We start from the raw sequence: 22112 nt of genomic DNA, 5'->3' as shown, positions 1-22112 counted from the left end.
TGGCCCAAAATTCAGCAACAGAAAATCAGTTCCATTCATTTGAATAGGGCAGCAAGCACGTGGGTTTCCTCAAGCCCCATTAAAGTAAATCGAACCGATTTTCAGTTGTCAAACTTTCTGCCACAAAATCTGCCGTGTGTCAGGATACCCTGCACACTGGTGTTTTTTTTTTTTTTTTGTACTGATAATGCCTTGTGGATTTCGCTGCATTTCTGCACTAAAATCCATTTGTGTTTCTAGCAGATTTTGTTCTGGATTTTGATGCAGTTTTGCCCCAGTCTCACTCTTTGCATCACAAAAAGGGTGAAATCCAAACTAAAATAAAGTATGGGAAAATCCTATTAGGGTCCATTCACACGTCCGTGGCGTATTGCAGATGCGCAATACACCGGGCCGCACATGACCGGCACTAAATAGAGAAGTCCTCTTCTTGTCCGCAGCTGCGGACAAGCATAGGACATGCTCTATTTTCTTGCGGAGCTAGATCGGGGCTGCGCTCTGGAAATGCGGATGCAGAGAGCACATAGTGTGCTCTCCGTAGGGTTGGACGATATCAAAAATATTCAGACGATAACGATATTAAAAATGTATCGCGATAACGATATCTATCGCGATAAATACCCGTTTTAAATAAAAAAACACAAGGAGACGTTACTGTCTGGGGGCCACAAGGAGACATTATACTGTATGTAAACAGCCACAAGGAGACATTATACTGTATGTGGACAGCCACAAGGAGACATTATACTGTATGGGGGCAGCCACAAGGAGACGTTATACTGTATGTAGACAGCCACAAGGAGACGTTACACTGTATGGGGGCAGCCACAAGGAGACATTATACTGTATAGGGGCAGCCACAAGGAGACATTATACTGTATGGGGCAGCCACAAGGAGACGTTACACTGTATGGGGGGAGCCACAAGGAGACGTTACACTGTATGGGGGCAGCCACAAGGAGACATTATACTGTATGTGGACAGCCACAAGGAGACATTATACTGTATGGGGCAGCCACAAGGAGACGTTATACTGTATGGGGCAGCCACAAGGAGACGTTATACTGTATGGGGCAGCCACAAGGAGACGTTACACTGTATGGGGCAGCCACAAGGAGACGTTACACTGTATGGGGGCAGCCACAAGGAGACGTTACACTGTATGGGGGCAGCCACAAGGAGACATTATACTGTATGTGGACAGCCACAAGGAGACATTATACTGTATGGGGCAGCCACAAGGAGACGATATACTGTATGGGGGCAGCCACAAGGAGACATTATACTGTATGGGGCAGCCACAAGGAGACGTTATACTGTATGGGGGCCACAAGGAGACGTTACACTGTATGGGGGCAGCCACAAGGAGACGTTATACTGTATGGGGGCAGCCACAAGGAGACGTTATACTGTATGGGGGCAGCCACAAGGAGACATTATACTGTATGGGGGCCACAAGGAGACATTATACTGTATGGGGGCAGCCACAAGGAGACATTATACTGTATGGGGGCCACAAGGAGACATTATGCTGTATGGGGGCAGCCGCAAGGAGATATACTACTGTATAGGGGCAACCACAAGGAGACGTTACACTGTATGGGGGCCACAAGGAGACATACTGTATGGGGGGCCACAAGGAGACATACTGTATGGGAGGCCACAAGGAGACGTTATACTGTATGGGGGCCACAAGGAGACGTTATACTGTATGGGGGGCCACAAGGAGACATTACACTGTATGGGGGCCACAAGGAGATATACTGTATGGGGGCTACAAGGAGACGTTACACTGTATGGGGGCAGCCACAAGGAGACATTATACTGTATGGGGGCAGCCACAAGGAGATATACTGTATGGGGGCAGCCACAAGGAGACATTATACTGTATGGGGGCAGCCACAAGGAGACATTATACTGTATGGGGGCAGCCACAAGGAGACATTATACTGTATGGGGGCAGCCACAAGGAGATATATTGTATGGGGGCAACCACAAGGAGACATTATACTGTATGGGGGCAACCACAAGGAGACGTTACACTGTATGGGGGCCACAAGGAGATATACTGTATGGGGGCCACAAGAAGACATACTGTATGGGGGGCCACAAGGAGACGTTATACTGTATGGGGGGCCACAGGGAGACGTTATACTGTATGGGGAGCCACAAGGATACGTTATACTGTATGGGGGGCCACAAAGAGACGTTATACTGTATGGGGGGCCACAAGGAGACGTGATGTTATACTGTATGGGGGGCCACAAGGAGACGTTATAATGGACTATGGGGCAGCAGCCAGCAGGAGACATTATACTGTATGGGTGGCCACACACACAAGGAGACGTTATACTGTATCGGGGCCACAAGGAGACATGATGATGAGAGCAGCAGCCACAAGGAGACATTACAGTATTGGGGGCAGCAGCGCAGCCGCAAGGAGACATTACAGTATGGGGGCAGCTGGCAGCAGCCACAAAGGGAGACATTACAGTATGGGGGCAGCTTCAGAAGCTACAAAGGGAGACATTACAGTATGGGGGCAGCTGCAGCAGCCACAAAAGGAGACATTACATACAGGATGGGGCTTGTGGGGGGCAGAAGCTGCCCCCGCCTCCCATTTCCCCCCTCCCATGTCTTATGGACACCTGTGTGACTGTGACTTGTCACCTGCCTGCCAGGCTGCCACCACCATAATTCCTTCTTGTTCATCATGTCATGGGGGAGGTACTGGAGGGACTCATGATGGCTCACTGCGGAGCATGCAGCTAGTGGCAGGCATGGAGGACTGAGTGGGCCAAGACATATAACTGGGGTAATTATAATCTGATAAAGATAGGCTGAGTGGAGTGACATTACACATTTTAATAGATGCCCGTCCAGCAGCTGTGATCGGACGGAGTGTGAGTTCTTCTCTGACTGACTTTCCCGCCACTCGCTGCTAGTGATGTCCGGATCATGAACGAATTGTTCTTTTGAATCGATTCAGTTCACTGAACCGGAAGAGTCGATTCCTCTGACTGAGCCGATCCGGGTGAAGCCGCTCAGTCAGATTAGCATAGAGGCAGCAGCAGGCAGTGTAATAGGAGCCGACAGTGGAAGCTAGCCCCGCCTCTCCCTGCCCTCCAACCAATCAGAGGCAGCCAGCAGTCCAGCACTGACTCACAGCACAGGGGAGTCGTTCAGGGACTCAAAGAATCATCTGAGAGTTTATTAGTTAGGCCTCGTTCACACTTCAGTGTTTGGTCAGTGATTTCCATCAGTGATTTGTGAGCCAAAACCAGGTGCAACTCTAAACACAGAACAGGAGAAGATCTTTCCCTTCTACCTCATGTCTGTGGAGGCTCCACTTCTGGTTTTGGCTCACAAATCACTGATGGAAATCACTGACCAAACACTGAAGTGTGAACGAGGCCTTAAAAGAATCGAATGAGTCAGAGACTCATTTGATTCTTTGAGTTAAAAGAATCGTGTCACCCAGTCCCTGCCAGGCTTCCTGCTCTGCGGCTCCCTGTCTCCCGACAATTCCGTCCGGGGGGGGGGGACACTATGGCAGTGTTTACCGCAGGTCCAGTGACGTCATGACTAGTATCAATTGCCTGGGCGGGGCTAAGCTCTGTTCACTTGAATGGAACTTAGCCCCACCCAGGCCATTGATACTAGTTGTGAAGTCACTGGGCCTGCGGTAAACAGCGAGAAGGCCGCGGCGCTACTGCCATCGCCGCTGCCTTCTCAAGCCGCTGATCGTCAGGGGTCCTGTGTGTCGGACCCCTGCCGATCAGATGCTGCTGATCTATCCAGAGGATAGATCATCAGTTTAAAAAAACTGCATAACCCCTTTATTCTAAGGGCTCATGCACATGGCCGTATGTATTTTGTGGCCCGCAAAACACGGATCCGCAAAAGAAAAAGGATGACATCCGCGTGACGTCCGTGTTACATCCGTTTTTTTTTGCGGATCCACTGTAACAATGCCTGTCCTTGTCCGCAAAATGGACAAGAATAGGACACATTCTATTTTTTTGCAGAACAGACTTGCGAACATACAGATATGGAATGCAAACTGAGCCATTTCCATTTTTTTGTGGCCCCATTGAAATAAATGCTTCCGCATACGGGCGGCAAAAAAAGGGAGATGTGGAAACAGTGGGCATGCTCATCTATGGGAGATGTGGAAACAGTGGGCTGTCACAGCCTCGGTGTTGTGCGACGTGACACTTTAGCCGTGCATGCTGGTTGCCACTGGGTTCATATTGCCTGTGGCTTCCAGGCTGGAGTCTGTTGTCCTCCAGCGTTGGTGTGTGCTGGAGTTGCTCCTGTTTTGGATATGTCATCGATCCAGTTTGAGGGCCACCTAGTTGGATATCGATGTCACCTTGATGTCTTCCCTTTGTTCCCTCCAGGGTTGTTCTGTACCCTGCCATACATGTTTTGTATGTTTGGTGTGGGTTTATGTCTAGTTTGGTGTTCCATGTCTGGTATTGTTATCCAGCATGGTTGCTGGACATTTTCCTTTGTCTGTTGTTCCTCCGGAAGGGGGTGTCAGGGTTCCCTGGAGGGGGAAATCACAAGTCAGCGTGTAGCTCTGCTGGGGCCGATAGCATCCTGTCCGCATGGGGGTCCGTTCTTCGTTGTTGCCACGGCAGGTAAGTACGAGTTGTTTCAGGGCTCTTACCTGCCGATGCAGTAGCTGTGCACTGCCTGCCTTTCCCTGCATCTAGGCCAGGTGAGACTCCTGTTCATCTATGTCTGGGATGAACAGGCCATCTCAGCCCTTTCCCTAAGGCCGAGTTCACACGAACGTGTGTGACCCGTGCTCGTGCTGCGGCCCGCAAACAGCGGGCCGCAATGCACGATCGCCGGCCGTAGGTCAGCCGCATCGGATCGCGGACCCATTCACTTTAATGGGTCCGCGATCCGCCCGTTCCGCTAAAAGATAGGACATGTTCTATCTTTTTGCGGAACGGAGGTACGGGACGTAACCCCACGGAAGCACTCCGTAGTGCTTCCGAGGGGTCCCGTCCCGTGCGGCCGTTCCGCTATTCCGGATTTGCGGACCCATTGAAGTGAATGGGTCCGCATCCGTGAATCGGAATGCACACGGAACTGTGGCCGTGTATTGCGACCCGCGATTTGCGGGCCGCAATACGGCCACAGATCACACACGTTCGTGTGAACTAAGCCTAATTTAAAGGATTATCAGGGTGACTCAGTGTGCTAGGTTTCCTGGGTATGAGCCGTCCTACCATCCAGGTCCGCTCACACGGTGAGGAGTTAGGGCGAGCATTAGGGATGCAATAGGAGGTGACCTGCTCCCTTATCCTGGCCCCAGGCCTAGTTGTATTCTTGTATACCCACCTTACTGTCACAATGGGGAGTGGGGGAAACTCCCCACCGTACAATAAAGTGGGTATACAAATATACTACTGGGGGCATTATAAATACTGGGGGCACTTCAGGATGAGCATTATAACAGTAGGGGCAGTATAAATACTAGGAGCACTGTAGGAGTATAAAAAAATCCAGGGGACATTATAGGTATTCTAATTACTCTTGGGGGCTCTATAGGAGTGACTTATAGATCTGCCTTATTTATACTAAGAGCACTATTGGGGGACCTTTTTACTACTGGGAGCCTGTACAGAGCTTTATTACCACTGGGGGAACAATAGTGGGCCTTATTTCTACTTGGGGCTTTGTGAGGGTATTATTAATACTGGAGAGCTCTTCTACTAATGGGGCACTTTTGGGGAGCGTTATCACGGTTGTAGCCACTGTAGGGGGCTCTGTGAGGAATATGGATTATCATTTATTGGCAGTCCTGATTGTCAGTTGATTCACCAATGGGCATGTACACAGTTAGTGTACATGCAAAGTATGTTCTTACCCCCCCCCCCCCAGCCATCTGATTGTCAGCTAGCAAAGGAGAAAGCCCCAGGGGTCCAGGCTTCAAGGAGGCCCCAGGTGGATAAAGTCACACCTCAGGCAGCCAGTTTGGAGGCAAGCTAATCCTGCAGGAAACCCCCCAGCAGGAGGTCTCAGCCATTGCCCAGGATCAATGATACATCCCAGACATGTTGGCACCTACATTTCATAAGGAATTATGAATCGTTCCATCCCAGGCATATATTTTTGTGATCCTGGGGCAAAACCAAACATCCACGTAGTCCTGGCTTGAGACTAGGATGCCCAGGAGGGGAGATATACATATCTCCCCACAGAAACCAAATAACGGTACCATGCTTGGACTCTAGTTGTAGCCGGAACCCAGGCGGATCAATTGGGCCCGGAACCATCTTCCTGCGCTATGAGCCCTAAGGGGTTTTATGGGTCATTTGCCGCCAGCACCAGAGAAGGAGGAGGGGACCCTACCCCTAGGTGGGGAGGGGAGCGGCGAGCTACAGGTCATAAACCCATGCAAGCCAGCGGGTGATGTCTTTTATGAAGGGGGTCACATCGTGCCAATTTGTTTGGAGACACTGGAAACCAGCTGATCTCGCTGCCCCCACGTGACTGCAGCAAAGCACTATTCCACCAATATAACACCAAAGGAACTTTCATCTTACCCGATAACTGACTATTGCTCTGCTTTACCCTGTTGTACCTATATCACCTGTATCTGTAACCTCAGACCACTGTATATATTCTGTGTGTATAGTGTTATATCTAGTGTCCCCTTAAGGCGAATAAATATATAATTAAATCTTGTGCTGTCTTGTATCTCTATCACGAATCCCCACGTCCGTGTTTCAGCCTAGTTATAAGCTACCGCGGGTTGGTTTCTCACCCTATATAATCCTGTTAGCAGACCGGGATTATATCAAACGATAAGCTGGTGGCAGATTTCCCGGGCTGAGGAGGCGCTGTTTTTACTGCGGCAGTGAAAAGGCCCCCTCAGCTTGTTGCCTCTCTGTGCCCACGTGGACAGGAGGTGTCTGTGTAAACTGTATTAAGCTGACCTTACCTGCTCCCCTGGAGGGCGTAACATCACGCTATTGGTAACCCGTGACCATACCGCGGCTCGTGAGCTCGACGTAGGTGATGTCAAGTGAGCACGAGGCGTGGTATTCGTCACAGGCTCTATTACTAATGAGGGAATTACTATTGGTGGGACTATGAGGAGCACTATTACTATGGGGGGCACTAATTTTTCTTCAGGATAGTATTTGGGAGGGGAACAGCGAGCAGCAGGATAACAATGCGGGAACTCCAGGTTGGGAGATAATAGAAATGTGAGGAAGCTAAGATGTCTGTGTGTCACACTCTGCAGAGACGAGACGCGGCTGACAGAAGTTATACCAACCAAATGTAGAAGATGACAGAGAAGATCTATATTGGAGGAGATGTCATTTGCATATCATAATTAACTAAATATAATTGAAAAGAAACAACATTAAGCATCAAAGAACCAGAGAGAGTGGATCAGAAGATGAAGCCTTACTTGTTTTCTCACTGGTCCAGGAACTGACCACTCCAGAAGCTGATTTGGACTAGGCAGTTTCAGCTGATTCTTCCCGTTTATATGGAAAGCTGCTTTTGCCGAGTCACCATGAGAGCTTTTCAATACTGGGGAGGGATCACAATTCCATAGTACATAAGGCAGATAGACATAAAGGAAAGATGACAGGGTCAGTATGGAGGGAGGTAATAAGAACAGGTATATACTGAAATCTGAGATGTGGTAAAAGGTCAACCAGACTTTCAGAAGACTATGTAGATAAAGCTAATAAAATCTATGAGATGTTGGAGAACATTATCCAGACTTTTGCATGCAGTGGTATTTCTCTGCCAGGATGCCAACATTTATGCTGGAAACCCAACAGATCCCTGCCGGATCCCATTATAGTGGACAGGAATCTGGTGATGTCCGGCTATGCCAGATACTACGTAGGGATGAACGCTCACTCCGTACAGTATTCAAGTTTTATGCGTATCGACTTCGGTTGGAACATTTGCTCATCCCTACCGGATACTATCATACCTCACAACTTTTTGGACGGTCAAAGAGGGAAATTTATGGTTCATTGTGTGAAAGATCCATTTTTTTTCCAATAGTTTTTTCTTACGAAATAGAGCCAAAGTAATCTGAATGTAGAAATTTTAAAAATTCTATCTGCATCAAATAATATACAAGACGGTGCTCAAATATACATGGAGGAACCAGACAAACACTTTCTGGGTCGGAATTGTGACTGTAATAATGCAAATCAATACTTCAGGTCAAAAAGAGGGACACTTGGGCGGTCTGTACTGTAAGGCTTATTCACACAAACTTAAGCAAACTGCAGTCCGCAATGCACTGGCACCGACCATGGGCCAGTCGCATGCGGATCGCGGACCCATTCACTTGAATGGGGTCCACGATTTGTCCGTTTCGCAACAAGATAGAGCAAATTCTATCTTTTTGCAGTGCGGAGGCACAGAACGGAACCCCAGGAAGTACTCTGTAGTGCTTCCGTTCCGCACCGCATCTCCAGATTTGCGGACCCATTCAAGTGAATGGGTCTGCATCCGTGATGCGGAATGCACACAGCCCATGTATTCTGGTGAATGAGCCTTAACTCTGATAGTCTGTTTCTCTGCCAAAACAGACTACTGGACTTACAAAACGTAGATCTGAATGAACCCTAATGGTCCTTTTACAACATGGACTAATGATCAGACAGATTGTCGAGCATGATCGTTTGTTTAAACACTTGTTCCCAATAACTGCCCTGTGTAAAAGGTGCCAGCAATCCCCCGTTGCACAAACAGTTGTTCGTTCATCAGGTGATTGTGTTGTTTTGCCGGTACCAAAAATCTTTAGGATCATTTATTAGAGTGTTTTGCGCCTGTTTTAAGACTCATGCACTCAACCATTGCCGTTTTTCTAGTCCACAAATTGTGGATCCGCAAAAAAGCACGGATACCAGCCATATGTGTTCCACATTTTGCGGAACAGAATGTCCTGCCCTCTACAGAATTGCTCTATCCTTCTCTGTAAAGTGGACAAGAATAGGACATTTTCTATTTTTTTGCGGGGCTGCAGAACCGACATACGGATGTGGAGAACACATGGGCCTATTTATGTGAGTGCGCCTTTTTTTTTTTTTTACGCATTCTAATTTTTACTCCACTCCAGGGGTGGCATAGTTCTGTTTGTCTGCTTTGTGTTGGGCTGTGTGACAATTTTGTTAAAATAGCCGCATCATCGGGTAGACATGCGCCTTTTCCCAAACAGATGTGTATATGCCTGCAACTTTTTATCTAATATGCAATTTTTTTAAATCTAATATACAAAATATTTGCTACACTTTTCCATCTAATTTGTGAACCAACCACCAGTAGTCTTATTGCACACGATCCACCTTCGTCCTGATGATTACAAAGATGCATCGCCTAATTAATTACCTGCTGTGTGACTCTTTATAAATACTATGCAAAATACTGACAGGCTAATCCACTGCGCCGCTATTTTTGGTCCGCAACATGGGCACCGCGACCATACGTTTGTCTGAATGGGGCCTAAATATCAGTGTCCATCACAGGACAATGCAACCCATATCTTTGTTTACCAGCCACAGGTTCCTCAATACCAGAGTCTGGAAGTTACAGGTGCACCGATAAAGGAGTCTGTCCCGTAACACTACTACTGCTACTTATTGCTTTGTCTTCTTCCTCCTGACGCCAGTGTTATCACCTCTCTGCAACTACATCTCAAAGAATCGCATGAGCAAACGCTTCAGCTTACAACAGGCCCCCAAAGAGAAAACAAAACCGCTTGACAACAAGAAAGAAGGGGGGGGAGCATAACAGAACAAACCTTTAAAAGGGGGGGTTTTACAGTGTCGTCATGTCCTACTGGTCACTGCTGAGCCTTGGCCCAATAGAACACAAATGGCTATACAGTCATGTGAAAAAATTAGGACACCCTTTGAAAGCATGTGGTTTTTTGTAACATTTTTAATAAAAGGTTATTTCATCTCCGTTTCAACAATACAGAGAGATTAAAGTAATCCAACTAAACAAAGAAAACTGAAGAAAAGTCTTTTCAAGATCTTCTGTAAATGTCATTTTACAAAAATGCCTATTCTAACTGAGGAAAAAGATAGGACACCCTCACATGTATTCCCTCTTAAATTGGCTCAGATCTCACACAGGTATAGCACACCAGGTGCACATAATTAGTAGATCGTTACTCTGCATGTTGAATGAGGCTTGCCCTATTTAAACCTCAGACATTTAGTTTGGTGTGCTCCTGACTGTTGAAGTGAGAGTGAGCACCATGGTGAGAGCAAAAGAGCTGTCAGAGGACTTCAGAAAAAAGATTGTAGCAGCCTATGAGTCTGGGAAGGGATTTAAAAAGATCTCAAAAGATTTTGAAATCAGCCATTCCACTGTCCGGAAGATAGTCTACAAGTGGAGGGCTTTCAAAACAACTGCCAACATGCCCAGGACTGGTCGCCCCAGCAAGTTCACCCCAAGAGCAGACCGCAAGATGCTAAAAGAGGTCTCCAAAAACCCTAAAGTGTCATCTCGAGAACTACAGCAGGCTCTGGCTACTGTTGATGTAGAAGTACATGCCTCTACAATCAGAAAGAGACTGTACAAGTTTAACTTGCATGGGAGGTGTGCAAGGAGGAAACCTTTGCTTTCCAAGAGAAACATCGAGGCCAGACTGACATTTGCCAGAGATAAAGTTGACAAAGACCAGGACTTCTGGAATAATGTTCTTAGAACAGATGAGTCCAAAATTGAATTATTTGGACACAACAGCAGAGGACATGTTTGGCGTAAACCAAACACAGCATTCCAAGAAAAGAACCTCATACCAACTGTGAAGCATGGAGGTGGAAGTGTCATGGTTTGGGGCTGCTTTGCTGCAGCAGGACCTGGTCAGCTCACCATCATAGAATCCACGATGAATTCTACTGTGTATCAGAAGGTGCTTGAAGAACATGTGAGACCATCAGTTAGAAAATTAAAGCTGAAGCGGAACTGGACCATGCAACATGACAATGACCCAAAACATACTAGTAAATCAACCAAAGATTGGCTGAAAAAGAAGAAATGGAGAGTCCTGGAATGGCCAAGTCAAAGTCCAGATTTGAATCCCATTGAGATGCTGTGGGGTGACTTGAAAAGGGCTGTACGTGCAAGAAACCCCTCAAACATCTCACAGCTGAAAAAGTTCTGCATTGAGGAGTGGGGTAAAATTTCCTCAGACCGATGTCGAAGACTGGTAGATGGCTACAAGAACCGTCTCACTGCAGTTATTTCAGCCAAAGGAGGTAACACTCGCTATTAGGGGCAAGGGTGTCCTATCTTTTTCCTCAGTTAGAATAGGCATTTTTGTAGAATGACATTTACAGAAGATCTTGAAAAGACTTTTCTTCAGTTTTCTTTGTTTAGTCGGATTACTTTAATCTCTCTGTATTGTTGAAACGGAGATGAAATAACCTTTTATTAAAAATGTTACAAAAAACCACATGCTTTCAAAGGGTGTCCTAATTTTTTCACATGACTGTATGGCCACCACTGACTTACTGTTTCTGGTGACATTTATGGTTTCAGACTGAGACAGTTTTGGAAAATCAGGATTAGATCTGAATGTCTGCCATGTTGTCTTAGGCTACTGTCACATTTGCGTTTCACGGATCCGTTTGAAACGGATCTGTCTCACAAATGACAAAACGGAGGCGAACGGAACCCATTCAAACGGATTTGTCTGTAAAGCAGATCTGTTCATCACGTTTGTTTCCATTTTGGCTTCCGTTTAGCGGATCCGTTTTTAACCTCCTCCCGTCTCGCTAACGCCGAAAGGCGTCAATGCTGCGGCGCTGCCAGGTCACACTAACGCCGATTGGCGTCATCTCGCGTGAGCCGAGATTTCCTGTGAACGCGCGCACACAGGCGCGCGCGCTCACAGGAACGGAAGGTAAGCGAGTGGCTCTCCAGCATGCCAGCGGCGATCGCTCGCTGGCAGGCTGGAGATCCGAATTTTTTAACCCCTAACAGGTATATTAGACGCTGTTTTCATAACAGCGTCTAATATACCTCCTACCTGGTCCTCTGGTGGTCCCTTTTGTTAGGATCGACCACCAGAGGACTCAGGTAGGTCAGTATAGTCGCACCAAACACTACACTACACCCCCCCCCCCCCCCGTCACTTATTAACCCCTTATAAACCCCTGATCACCCCATATAAACTCCCTGATCACCCCCCTGTCATTGATCACCGCCCTGTCATTGATCACCCCCCCTGTCAGGCTCCGTTCAGACGTCCGTATGATTTTTACGGATCCACGGATACATGGATCGGATCCGCAAAAAGCATACGGACGTCTGAATGGAGCCTTACAGGGGGGTGATCAATGACAGGCGGGTGATCACCCATATACACTCCCTGATCACCCCCTGTCATTGATCACTTCCCTGTAAGGCTCCATTCAGACGTCCGCATGATTTTTACGGATCCATGGATACATGGATCGGATCCGCAAAACACATGCGGACGTCTGAATGGAGCCTTACAGGGGGTGATCAATGACAGGCGGGTGATCACCCATATACACTCCCTGATCACCCCCCTGTCATTGATAACCCCCCTGTAAGGCTCCATTCAGACGTCCGCATGCGTTTTGTGGATCCGATCCATGGATCCGTAAAAAATCATGCGGATGTCTGAATGGAGCCTTACAGGGGGGGTGATCAGTGACAGGGGGGTGATCACCCTGATTACCCTGATCACCCCCTGTCATTGATAACCCCCCTGTAAGGCTCCATTCAGACGTCAGCATGCGTTTTGTGGATCCGATCCATGTATCCATGGATCCGTAAAAAATCATGCGGATGTCTGAATGGAGCCTTACAGGGGGGGTGATCAGTGACAGGGGGGTGATCACCCTGATTACCCTGATCACCCCCTGTCATTGATAACCCCCCTGTAAGGCTCCATTCAGACGTCAGCATGCGTTTTGTGGATCCGATCCATGTATCCATGGATCCGTAAAAAATCATGCGGATGTCTGAATGGAGCCTTACAGGGGGGTGATCAATGACAGGGGGGTGATCAATGACAGGCGGGTGATCACCCATATACACTCCCTGATCACCCCCTGTCATTGATCACCCCCCCTGTAAGGCTCCATTCAGACATCCGCATGATTTTTTACGGATCCATGGATACATGGATCGGATCCACAGAACACATGCGGATGTCTGAATGGAGCCTTACAGGGGGGGTGATCAGTGACAGGGGGGTGATCACCCTGATTACCCTGATCACCCCCTGTCATTGATAACCCCCCTGTAAGGCTCCATTCAGACGTCCGCATGCGTTCTGTGGATCCGATACATGTATCCATGGATCCGTAAAAAATCATGCGGATGTCTGAATGGAGCTTTACAGGGGGGGTGATCAGTGACAGGGGGGTGATCACCCTGATTACCCTGATAACCCCCCTGTAAGGCTCCATTCAGACGTCCGCATGCGTTCTGTGGATCCGATACATGTATCCATGGATCCGTAAAAAATCATGCGGATGTCTGAATGGAGCTTTACAGGGGGGGTGATCAGTGACAGGGGGGTGATCACCCTGATTACCCTGATCACCCCCTGTCATTGATAACCCCCCTGTAAGGCTCCATTCAGACGTCCGCATGCGTTTTGTGGATCCGATACATGTATCCATGGATCCGTAAAAAATCATGCGGATGTCTGAATGGAGCCTTACAGGGGGGGTGATCAGTGACAGGGGGGTGATCACCCTGATTACCCTGATCACCCCCTGTCATTGATAACCCCCCTGTAAGGCTCCATTCAGACGTCCGCATGCGTTCTGTGGATCCGATACATGTATCCATGGATCCGTAAAAAATCATGCGGATGTCTGAATGGAGCTTTACAGGGGGGGTGATCAGTGACAGGGGGGTGATCACCCTGATCACCCCCTGTCATTGATAACCCCCCTGTAAGGCTCCATTCAGACGTCCGCATGCGTTTTGTGGATCCGATACATGTATCCATGGATCCGTAAAAAATCATGCGGATGTCTGAATGGAGCCTTACAGGGGGGGTGATCAGTGACAGGGGGGTGATCACCCTGATTACCCTGATCACCCCCTGTCATTGATAACCCCCCTGTAAGGCTCCATTCAGACGTCCGCATGCGTTCTGTGGATCCGATACATGTATCCATGGATCCGTAAAAAATCATGCGGATGTCTGAATGGAGCTTTACAGGGGGGGTGATCAGTGACAGGGGGGTGATCACCCTGATTACCCTGATCACCCCCTGTCATTGATAACCCCCCTGTAAGGCTCCATTCAGACGTCCGCATGCGTTCTGTGGATCCGATACATGTATCCATGGATCCGTAAAAAATCATGCGGATGTCTGAATGGAGCCTTACAGGGGGGGTGATCAGTGACAGGGGGGTGATCAGGGAGTCTATATGGGTGATCACCCCCCTGTCATTGATCACCCCCCCCCCCCCCCCCTGGTAAGGCTCCATTCAGACATTTTTTTTGGCACAAGTTAGCGGAAATTTTTTGTTTGTTTTTGTTTTTTCTTACAAAGTCTCATATTCCACTAACTTGTGTCAAAAAATAAAATCTCACATGGACGCACCATACCCCTCACGGAATCCAAATGCGTAAACATTTTTAGACATTTATATTCCAGACTTCTTCTCACGCTTTAGGGCCCCTAAAAAGCCAGGGCAGTATAAATACCCCACATGTGACCCCATTTCGGAAAGAAGACACCCCAAGGTATTCCGTGAGGGGCATATTGAGTCCATGAAAGATTGAAATTTTTGTCCTAAGTTAGCGGAAAGTGAGACTTTGTGAGGAAAAAAACAAAAAAAAATCAATATCCGCTAACTTATGCAAAAAAAAAAAAAATTCTAGGAACTCGCCAGGCCCCTCATTGAATACCTTGGGGTGTCTTCTTTCCAAAGTGGGGTCACATGTGGGGTATTTATACTGCCCTGGCTTTTTAGGGGCCCGAAAGTGTGAGAAGAAGTCTGGGATCCAAATGTCTAAAAATGCCCTCCTAAAAGGAATTTGGGCCCCTTTGCGCATCTAGGCTGCAAAAAAGTGTCACACATGTGGTATCGCCGTACTCAGGAGAAGTTGGGGAATGTGTTTCGGGGTGTCATTTTATACATATACCCATGCTGGGTGAGAAAAATATCTTGGTCAAATGCCAACTTTGTATAAAAAAATGGGAAAAGTTGTCTTTTGCCAAGATATTTCTCTCACCCGGCATGGGTATATGTAAAATGACACCCCAAAACACATTCCCCAACTTCTCCTGAGTACGGCGATACCACATGTGTGACACTTTTTTGCTGCCAAGGTGGGCAAAGGGGCACATATTGCAAAGTGCACCTTTCAGATTTCACCGGCCATTTTTTACAGATTTTGATTGCAAGGTACTTCGTACACATTTGGGCCCCTAAATTGCCAGGGCAGTATAACTACGCCACAAGTGACCCCATTTTGGAAAGAAGACACCCCAAGGTATTCCGTGAGGGGCACGGCGAGTTCCTAGAATTTTTTATTTTTTGTCACAAGTTAGCGGAAAATGATGATTTTTTTTTTTTTTTCTTTTTTCCTTACAAAGTCTCATATTCCACTAACTTGCGACAAAAAATAAAAAATTCTAGGAACTCGCCATGCCCCTCACGGAATACCTTGGGGTGTCTTCTTTCCAAAATGGGGTCACTTGTGGCGTAGTTATACTGCCCTGGCAATTTAGGGGTCCAAATGTGTGAGAAGAACTTTGCAATCAAAATGTGTAAAAAATGCCCTGCAAAATCCGAAAGGTGCACTTTGGAATATGTGCCCCTTTGCCCACCTTGGCAGCAAAAAAGTGTGACACATCTGGTATCGCCGTACTCAGGAGAAGTTGGGGAATGTGTTTTGGGGTGTCATTTTACATATACCCATGCTGGGTGACAAAAATATCTTGGTCAAATGCCAACTTTGTATAAAAAAATGGGAAAAGTTGTCTTTTGCCAAGATATTTCTCTCACCCAGCATGGTTATATGTAAAATGACACCCCAAAACACATTCCCCAACTTCTCCTGAGTACGGCGATACCAGATGTGTGACACTTTTTTGCAGCCAAGGTGGGCAAAGGGGCACATATTCCAAAGTGCACCTTTTGGATTTCACCAGTCATTTTTTACACATTTTGATTGCAAAGTTCTTCTCACACATTTGGGCCCCTAAATTGCCAGGGCAGTATAACTACGCCACAAGTGACCCCATTTTGGAAAGAAGACACCCCAAGGTATTCCGTGAGGGGCATGGCAAGTTTTTAGAATTTTTTATTTTTTGTCGCAAGTTAGTGGAATATGAGACTTTGTAAGAAAAAAAAATAAAATAAAAATCATCATCATTTTCCGCTAACTTGTGACAAAAAATAAAAAGTTCTATGAACTCACTATGCCCATCAGCGAATACCTTAGGGTGTCTACTTTCCGAAATGGGGTCATTTGTGGGGGTTTTCTACTGTTTGGGCATTGTAGAACCTCAGGAAACATGACAGGTGCTCAGAAAGTCAGAGCTGTTTCAAAAAGCGGAAATTCACATTTTTGTACCATAGTTTGCAAATGCTATAACTTTTACCCAAACCATTTTTTTTTGCCCAAACATTTTTTTTTTATCAAAGACATGTAGAACAATAAATTTGGCGAAAAATGTATATATGGATGTCGTTTTTTTTGCAAAATTTTACAGCTGAAAGTGAAAAATGTCATTTTTTTGCAAAAAAATCGTTAAATTTCGATTAATAACAAAAAAAGTAAAAATGTCAGCGGCAATAAAATACCACCAAATGAAAGCTCCATTAGTGAGAAGAAAAGGAGGTAAAATTCATTTGGGTGGTAAGTTGCATGACCGAGCAATAAACCGCTAAAGTTGTGGAGTGCCGATTTGTAAAAAAGGGCCTGGTCACTAGGGGGGTATAAACCTGTGGTCCTTAAGTGGTTAAGTAGGAGACCTGTCTCAAAGTGTCCACCCACTTTTACAGTGCATTTAAGCAGGGAAACCTTCATTCAGGCTCTTTGTGTTTTGGGACCATGTTGCCTGCACACTTATGTCTGTGATTGAGGTTACTAATCCTGAAAGCGAGATGGAGAACACATGCCCAGGAAAGAAGAAGACACCGGTATTGGGTCCACCCGATAAGTTCCAAACGGATGACCAGAGTCGTTTTTTCTTTCCTGTATTTGGAGCTTCATGCTCATCCATTATGTGCGCATGACTGTCGAGAGTTATGACCAGCTACTGCAGCGCATTTCGACACGCATCGAAAGACAGGATACCCGCTACAGAAGGGCAATTTCTCCTGCAGAGTGGCTAATGGTGACAATAAAATAAGGATTGTCCTAATGTTTTTTTGGTACAGCTGTATATATGATTTTTTATTTATTTATATTTTTTCACAGGTTTCTTGCTACGGTAGAAAGTCTGTCATCGCTACATAACCAGTATTGGATGGGAATTTCGACGATTTCCGATATAGTACGCAATACTTGTCGTGTCTTGTGGGAGGTATTGCACGAGGATTACATCCCACATCCAACTACAGAACAGTTAGTCATAATCCTCACTTTCCTCACAATCCTGACACCATAATTCCAGCTGGCCTCACCGCTGAGATGGAACTTTTTGGATTCTTGTGATTTCGGGACGGGTTCTAATCTGGGATGAAACATTGAGGTCCGGCTGTATACCAGCACCTCGATCTTCCCTCCTGGATAGGCCCCTGCCCCTTTAAGCACCTCCAGGATCCCGACTTCCATCTCTGAAAAAAGAACGGTTTAAAACGTTCAAAAGAATAAAAGTAAAAAAAAAAAATCAAATAGAAAAACTAGTATAAAAATACTTACATGTATCTGTTGTCGTCCCTATAGATAGGATATGGAAGTCATATTTCCAATGTGGACATATAATGTGTTGGTATCACATAAAAATGCGCAGGTGCATTTTTGAGGAAAATTTAGGATTTTTAATTTGTCTATCATTGGAGATATCCAATATTGGGTTTAATGTGTATGCTGTCGGACCCTGTTTATTGTTGTTGAATTTTTTATATGGATACTAAGTTATTGGCGCTTATATAGATATGTTATCTGAGCAGTTCAGTTCAGGTTTTTCCCCTAAATACCATTTATTTATAGCCCCACCTTCAATTAATGGATTTTCCTCTAAGGGCTCTTTCACACTTGCGTTGTCCGGATCCGTCGTGTACTCCATTTGCCGGAATTACACGCCGGATCCGGAAAAACACGTAAGAAAGCATAATTTTTTCTTTCCGGATGCATCTTTCCGGCTTTTTTGGTAAGATACTGATCCGGAAATCCTGAAGCCAACATCAACTTTTTTTTCCCGAATCCGTCGATATGGGTATGGATCCGGATCCGTCGAAAGAGCAGATCCGTTGTGTACTGATGAGCGGATCCGGTATGTAAATTATTTCTTATCAGAAAATTTCTAGTATGTTTTACAACTAATAAAATATGTAAGGGACAAACACACACAATACTCACCTCCAGGAGCTTCTTTCACGCCCTGTCTTCTTCCGCGCGGGCTGTCTAGTGGAAGTTTTCACGCCAGCCAAGCCCTTCCTACTTCCTGGCGCAGACGCAACTTCCAGATCCGTCATTGCGTCGTAACAACTGAAGATGTTGGGACGGATCCAGAATAATACATTTCAATGGGCTATTATTCCGGATCTGTCGATGCGGCAAGTGTTCAGGATTTTTGACCGGAGCAAAAAAGCGCAGCATGCTGCAGAATTTTCTCTGGCCAAAAAACTTTCCGATCCTGAACTGAAGACATCCTGATGCATCCTGAACGGATTTCTCTCCATTCAGAATGCATGGGGATAATCCTGATCAGGATTTTTCCGGCATAGAGCCCCGACGACGGAACTCTATGCCGGAAAAGAAAAGCGCAAGTGTGAAAGAGCCCTAAAAGGGTCAGAAAAATGTTTGCTGCCTACCACTGACGAAGGAGCAAGAAGCTTTGGTGTATATCTTTATGGCAGCCACCAAATGGAGTAGTCAGAGACTAACTAATTCTATACCTTTACATCGGGTGCATATCTACTTCGATTGTGCGATTACAAGCCTAAAATCCTGCTCCGCTATATCTGAAAACTTCATGCTGAGCCGTGTCTGGGACATGCGCGGTGAATCAAAGTATCAGCTCCCGATCACGTGGGACGCTGCATCAGCGCACTGACTATACTCAGCTACCGGGGAGTGGTAATTACCATTGAGTGTTACTATACAATATATCGCTAGTTGTTACGATAAAAAATGTCAGTTAAATATATCATATAGGAGACACACACACAGTGATATTTGAGAAGTGAAATGAAGTTTATTGGATTTACAGAAAGTGTGCTATAATTGTTTAAACAAAATTAGGCAGGTGCATAAATTTGGGCACTGTTGTCATTTTATTGATTTAAAAACCTTTAGAACTAATTATTGGAACTCAAATAGGCTTGGTAAGCTCAGTGACCCCTGACCTACATACACAGGTGAATCCAATTATGAGAAAGAGTATTTAAGGGGGTCAATTGTAAGTTTTCCTCCTCTTTTAATTTTCTCTGAAGAGTAGCAACATGGGGGTCTCAAAACAACTCTCAAATGACCTGAAGACAAAGATTGTTCTCCATCATGGTTTAGGGGAAGGATACAGAAAGCTGTCTCAGAGATTTCAGCTGTTTGTTTCCACAGTTAGGAACATGTCGAGGAAATGGAAGACCACAGGCTCAGTTCAAGTTAAGGCTCGAAGTGGCAGACCAAGAAAAATCTCGGATAGACAGAAGCGACGAATGGTGAGAACAGTCAGAGTCAAGCCACAGACCAGCACCAAAGACCTACAACATCATCTTGCTGCAGATGGAGTCACTGTGCATCGTTCAACCATTTGGCGCATTTTACACAAGGAGATGCTGTATGCGAGAGGAATGCAGAGGAAGCCTTTTCTCCGCCCACAGCACAAAAAGTGCCGCTTGAGGTGGGCTAAAGCACATTTGGACAAGCCAGCTTCATTTTGGAATAAGGTTCTGTGGACTGATGAAACTAAAATTGAGTTATTTGGCCATAACAAGGGGCTTTATGCATGGAGTAAAAAGAACACAGCATTCCAAGAAAAATACCTGCTACCTACAGTAAAATATGGTAATGGTTCCATCATGCTGTGTGGCCAGTGCAGCGACTAGGAATCTTGTCAAAGTTGAGGGACGCATGGATTCCACTCAGTATCAGCAGATTCTGGAGACCAATGTCCAGGAATCAGTGACAAAGCTGAAGCTGCACCGGGGCTGGATCTTTCAACAAGACAACGACCCTAAACACTGCTCAAAATCCACTAAGGCATTTATGCAGAGGAACAAGTACAACGTTCTGGAATGGCCATCTCAGTCCCCAGACCTGAATATAATTGAAAATCTGTGGTGTGACTTAAAGAGAGCTGTTCATACTCGGAAGCCATCAAACCTGAATGAACTAAAGATGTTTTGTAAAGAGGAATGGTCCAAAATACCTTCAACCAGAATCCAGGCTCTCATTGGAACCTACAGGAAGCGTTTAGAGGCTGTAATTTCTGCAAAAGGAGGATCTACTAAATATTGATTTCATTTCTTTTTTGTGGTGCCCAAATTTATGCACCTGCCTAATTTTGTTTAAACAATTATAGCACACTTTCTGCAAATCCAATAAACTTCATTTCACTTCTCAAATATCACTGTGTGTGTCTCCTATATGATATATTTAACTGACATTTTTTATCGTATATATATCGATTTATAAAGGAAAATCATGACGATTAACAAGGTTGGCCAAACTTTCGCATCCCACTGTATATACTGTCACAACTATCGCTCAATTAATATAATAGTGACTGCAACTAATATAGACTTGATATAACAGTGACCGTACATACAATGGTCCTTTATACAACGATCTGTCGTATACAGGTCACCATCAAGACTATATGGAACAATAAGTTATTTTACCGCTGCCATGTTATAGACACACTAATGAACTGCACTGCTGCTCCATATGAATTACTTATGTATATTAATTGCGACTATATATTATAAGAGCTACAATTCAGTGGAACTCTAATCTGCATTATTGGGATTGCTATTTAGGAATGCAATTGATACGCAATATTTGACCTTATATGCATCAAGCTGAATGGATGACCTCCCACTATTCTGTTTGATTTTAATGTTTGTTTTATAATTTTATTTATTCCTTTTGTATTTTATTTTATATGAATCAGCTATACTACCGTGAAGGATCCACTAACCAATATTTGGAACGTCAATACAAAGAACTGAGTATTTGCTCTTGAATCCGAGACACTATAAAAATTAAATGTGTGTTTGTTAGATAGGAACCTCAGTCTGCTGCTACAGCATTGTGTTTTATGTACATTTATGAATTTTTATTTGTCAATCAATTAAATGTGTTTATACTGATAAGTACTGAAGTACTCTATATGACACCAGATAAGTGAGTGCCCTCCAATTTCCAATATACACTCACATAAAGAATTATTAGGAACACCTGTTCTATTTCTCATTAATGCGATTATCTAGTCAACCAATCACATGGCAGTTGCTTCAATGCATGTAGGGTTGTGGTCCTGGTCAAGACAATCTCCTAACTCCAAACTGAATGTCAGAATGGGAAAGAAAGGTGATTTAAGCAATTTTGAGCATGTCATGGTTGTTGGTGCCAGACTGGCCGATCTGAGTATTTCACAATCTGCTCAGTTACTGGGATTTTCACGCACAACCATTTCTAGGGTTTACAAAGAATGGTGTGAAAAGGGAAAAACATCCAGTATGCGGCAGTCCTGTGGGCGAAAATGCCTTGTTGATGCTAGAGGTCAGAGGAGAATGGGCCGACTGATTCAAGCTGATAGAAGAGCAATGTTGACCGATATAACCACTCGTTACAACCGAGGTATGCAGCAAAGCATATGCAGCAAAGCATTTGTGAAGCCACAACACGCACAACCTTGAGGCGGATGGGCTACAACAGCAGAAGACCCCATCGGGTACCACTCATCTCCACTATAAATAGG

This window comes from Bufo gargarizans, chromosome 6 (genome assembly GCF_014858855.1).
Source record: "Bufo gargarizans isolate SCDJY-AF-19 chromosome 6, ASM1485885v1, whole genome shotgun sequence".
In the NCBI taxonomy this organism is placed as follows: domain Eukaryota; kingdom Metazoa; phylum Chordata; class Amphibia; order Anura; family Bufonidae; genus Bufo; species Bufo gargarizans.
Note: the sequence above shows the minus strand (reverse complement) of the source record.